The sequence below is a fragment of the Quercus suber genome, unplaced genomic scaffold, assembly GCF_002906115.3.
Source record: "Quercus suber isolate HL8 unplaced genomic scaffold, Cork oak 2.0 scaffold_197, whole genome shotgun sequence".
Lineage (NCBI taxonomy): Eukaryota > Viridiplantae > Streptophyta > Magnoliopsida > Fagales > Fagaceae > Quercus > Quercus suber.
The window spans coordinates 808,733-813,518 of NW_027069655.1; the positions used below are offsets into that span (position 1 = coordinate 808,733).

The following is a 4,786-nucleotide window of genomic DNA, read 5'->3' on the forward strand; positions in this document are numbered from 1 at the left end:
TACAAATTTGAAATATGGGGAAAGCTTTCAAAATTTTTTCACAATTTTTTTTTTCAAATGCTGACATTGTTTGTTATAATTGGTGCAAAGAAAAATTAGTGTTAGTGGTGGATTTGTATTAAAGTAATTTTTTCTGATCATTACTTGTCACCATATTGTGTAGCGAAAAAAAAAAAAAAAAAATTGTGTCTCTAGCGTTGCTCTTACCAAGTATGAGTACTTAACATTGTTTGTTATAATTGGCGCAAAGCAAAATTAGTGTTCAGTGGTGGATTTGTATTAAAGTAATTTTTTTCAATCATTACTTGTCACCATATTGTATAGCAAAAAAAAAAAAAAAAAAAATTTGTGTCTCTAGCATTGCCCTTACCAAGTATGAGTACTTGTTCCGCAGCAGGCTCGGGAAATGGATAAGTGGTATTAGCCTCAGGTAAAATAACAATGGCACCATGGACTGTGGCACGTGTCCAATCACTATGTGCATGCCACCACAGAGTTCCTTCTTCATCTGAAAATATGACCTCATAAGTAAAATTTTTTCTTGGTTTGATGGGACATTGTGTAATGTTCTCAGGACCGTCTGACCATGGATTTCTTGGTTGTTTCACTCCATGCCTATAAAAAAAGTTTAAAAGTATTCATGAATTTTCATGGTATTTGTTGATGAACACTAGATGACACATCGTATCATGCATTGTGGTATTGATAACTAATGTATAAAGTTGTATAATATCTACATGACTTTATTTTATTATTATTCTTTTTTTACAATAAGTGAGGGAGGGGAATATAAGCCCAAGTTCTCCTCGTTAGGAAATTGAGATAATATCAATTAACTATAACGGTCCGTTTGGATACAACTTATTGTTGCTTATTGTTGCTGAAAACTGATTGTTTTCAGCACTATAGCAAAATAATTTTTAAATGTATAAATAGTATGTGTGATCATTTTTAATATTTTTTAATGTATAAATAGTGCATAAACAGTGTCGAACTGTTCATGCACAGTAATTTTTGTCCCTCAAAAGTCAAACAATGCGGCAAAAAAAAAAAAAAAAAAAAAAAAAAAAGAGGAGAAACGCAACTGAGGTAAAACGCACCGCAATTATCAGCTCTATCCAAACCCTCACTAAGACTCTAACGTCTTGACAAATGTTATATAATTTTGTTGTTTAGTTAAAAAGCAGCATGTTTTTGACATTTTCTTGGACGAAACTTGAGCCCATCATTATTTATTTATAGCATGGTAACCGAATAATGTCATCAGCTTGCGTACACGCATCACTTTCTTTCAATTTCTTTTGTATTTTTGAGGTTGCGTTTGACATTGGCTGAAAAATGTAACTTGTTTTTATTTTGCTTATTTTTGCTATTATTAAACTTATTTTTGGAACTATTTATGAGTCTTATTATACTTTTGGTACTATTTATGGGTCACACTATATTATTTCAGCTAGTTTTTAGCTTTATTTACATATTTTCAGCAAAATTTTTAATTTTAACTAAATAAATTGTTCCTAAATGGACTCTAAGAGTGGCTAATAGAGGAGCCCTTGGGTTAATTGGGAATTGGCCCTAGCCATCCAAAAATACACAATAATAATTAATAATTTATTTAAGTGGATTCTCGTTAACTCAACTAGTAAACTTTTTAATAAACAATTATAACCATAGGTTGAAATTCTATTGAATCTAAAAAATATATATTAATTGACTATTATCATGGAACCATAGGTTGAAATATAGTGAAATCAGTGATTTTTTCTTTTCTTTTCTATTTCATTTTTTGGCAAAAAAAAAAAAAAAAAAAAAGGAAAAAAAAAAGGAAGCAATACTTTTGATCAAACAGAAAAAAAAAAAAATAAATAAATAAATAAAAGAACAATGAAATTTCTTTTCAAAATTGATAACATTTCTTCTCTATGCAATAATTGTTTCCTATTTTGTGAAAATTCATATATAAAAAATTAAATTAAATTTACAAGTTTACAAGTTTATTAATTTAGTCTCTTTTAATATATATATATATATTTAAATTTTTAACTGTTAAATTCAAATATATATCATATGGAGTATAACTTTGCTGTTTTGGAATCAAATCCCAACTTTGTCCCTAAGAGTTGGGGGGAAGTGAAACCAAACATGTATGAAGGAACCATTACTTCACATGTTAGTTTGATCCAACATGCATGAGAACACATTTTAAATAAAATAAAATTTTATGCATAACTTTTTAGAATCTCATTTTTCTATTGTTCTATCAACTTTCACCAAATAAACTTTTAATAAAAAAAAGAGTCCAGATGCACTATTTAAAGTAAGTTTTTTTTTTTTTTCTTTTCTCTCTCCAAATTGGTTTGATGATCTATATTGTGTGTGTGTGGAGAGAGAGAGAGAGAGAGAGAGAGAGAGAGAGAGAGAGAGCCATCACCAGTGAATAGTGACACCATAACTTGCTTCATTGTGGACATTAACGTAAGCCCTATCGCCTTTGCGGACATGAATTGTTGGTCCAGGGAACCCACCGTTTACAGTAAGCATTGTCTTGTTGCTACAAAGCCTTTCAAAAAATGTGTTCTTCACCTGCAACCAGAATGCAAAATATTTAAATCAAATACCATAAGATGAAAAAAAATAAAGAAAATGTTTCAACCACATTCTTCAGGTCCCTTACCAATATAGATCATTACTCATGGGTGGTTTTACATAGAAAAATAAAAATAATCAACACTTTTCCATAATGAATATAAAGAGACTTTTTTTTTTTTTTTTTTTTGCAGGCACACACACTTCATAAGGTTTGTGTCCAATAAATTTTACAAGGATCAAGAATGTAGAGGAAACTTACAATAAAACTGTAGTTGTGGACATTATAAGCAGTGCAAACGAGCAAACCTTGCAGAAAAACAAACCCTAGAAATCCTAGGATCAAACTCATATTCTTTAGTCCCATTTCTCAATCAATTCTTACCAAATTAACAAAGAAAAAATCACTCTTTGTTTCTGACGTTTTTATTTCTATGACTGTCAACATGACATTATGACCTATTTATAGACTACTAATCTTGCTACCAAAAATAATTTAAAATTTTTTTGTTTTGAAACTCATACGTAAAACATGGGATTTGTACATGTGCCTGCTCCCTGTAACCTTCATAAAAACATGCATCATTACTAAGATTCCTTTTCATTAGATGTGGGCCAGCTAATTTTTTATTATGAGGAAAGTTGATTTTTTTTTACATGCCAGTGTGCGTTTGGGAAGCCCGTTCTGCGCTTCCCAAGTCCTGCGCGTTTTATTTTTTTATTTATTTTTATAATTTTATTTTAATTTAATTTAATTTTTTATTTTTTGAGCAGTTAACTTTTTTTAAATAAACAGTACACACTAGCGAGTCATATGTACTGTTTACGAATACTATTCATATATTTAAAAATTATTTTGTTACAATATTTTCAGTTTTTAACTGTATCCCAATGGATCCTAAATGATACATAATCAAGACACTTTGCAATTAATTAATGGGATTAAGATCTACATTGTCTCTTAAATAATCTTTGGGTCAAATGATATTTCTTGTTTGCTACAGTGTACAATATTTTCAGTTTTTAACTGTATCCCAATGAACCTTAAATGATACATAATCAAGATACTTTGCAATTAATTAATGAGATTAAGATCTACATTGTCTCTTAAATAATCTTTGGGTCAAATGATATTTCTTGTTGCTACAGTATTTTATTTTTTTTCTTTTTCTTTTCCATATTTTCTTCGATAAAATGGCTGTCTACCCTCTCTCATATACATATATATATATATATATATATATTTTCATAAAACAAAAACAAAATCTGAGGTCCCTTTCTCATATTTTCAAAAAAAAAAATCAATATTTCTTGAGAAACAAAACAAACACTTAGACTAACCATCCTTTCTCATATTTTCAAAACGTCAATATTTTCTTGAGAAACAAATACTTAAACTAACCATCCTTTCTCATTTTCACAATTTTTTTGGGAAAAAAAAAAACACAAAACGTAGAAAAATTTCAGAGAAAAACCAAAGCAAAAAATCAACNACTTTGCTGTTTTGGAATCAAATCCCAACTTTGTCCCTAAGAGTTGGGGGGAAGTGAAACCAAACATGTATGAAGGAACCATTACTTCACATGTTAGTTTGATCCAACATGCATGAGAACACATTTTAAATAAAATAATATTTTTATGCATAACTTTTTAGAATCTCATTTTTCTATTGTTCTATCAACTTTCACCAAATAAACTTTTAATAAAAAAAAGAGTCCAGATGCACTATTTAAAGTAAGGTTTTTTTTTTTTTCTTTTATCTCTCCAAATTGGTTTGATGATCTATATTGTGTGTGTGTGGAGAGAGAGAGAGAGAGAGAGAGAGAGAGAGAGAGAGAGAGAGAGAGCCATCACCAGTGAATAGTGACACCATAACTTGCTTCATTGTGGACATTAACGTAAGCCCTATCGCCTTTGCGGACATGAATTGTTGGTCCAGGGAACCCACCGTTTACAGTAAGCATTGTCTTGTTGCTACAAAGCCTTTCAAAAAATGTGTTCTTCACCTGCAACCAGAATGCAAAATATTTAAATCAAATACCATAAGATAAAAAAAATAAAGAAAATGTTTCAACCACATTCTTCAGGTCCCTTACCAATATAGATCATTACTCATGGGTGGTTTTACATAGAAAAATAAAAATAATCAACACTTTTCCATAATGAATATAAAAGAGACTTTTTTTTTTTTTTTTTGCAG

At 29.6% G+C, this 4,786-nt stretch overlaps 1 long non-coding RNA gene across 1 annotated transcript; it reads right to left on the reverse strand.

Annotated features, from left to right (window-relative positions):
- Window positions 1-336: 336 nt before the first annotated feature.
- On the reverse strand, window positions 337-3,035 carry LOC136069928 (uncharacterized). The gene is made up of 3 exons (XR_010631129.1): window positions 2,849-3,035; window positions 2,432-2,583; window positions 337-615 (listed from the first exon to the last, which is right to left on the reverse strand). It is a non-coding gene; the product is annotated as an uncharacterized LOC136069928 (long non-coding RNA).
- Window positions 3,036-4,786: the final 1,751 nt, after the last annotated feature.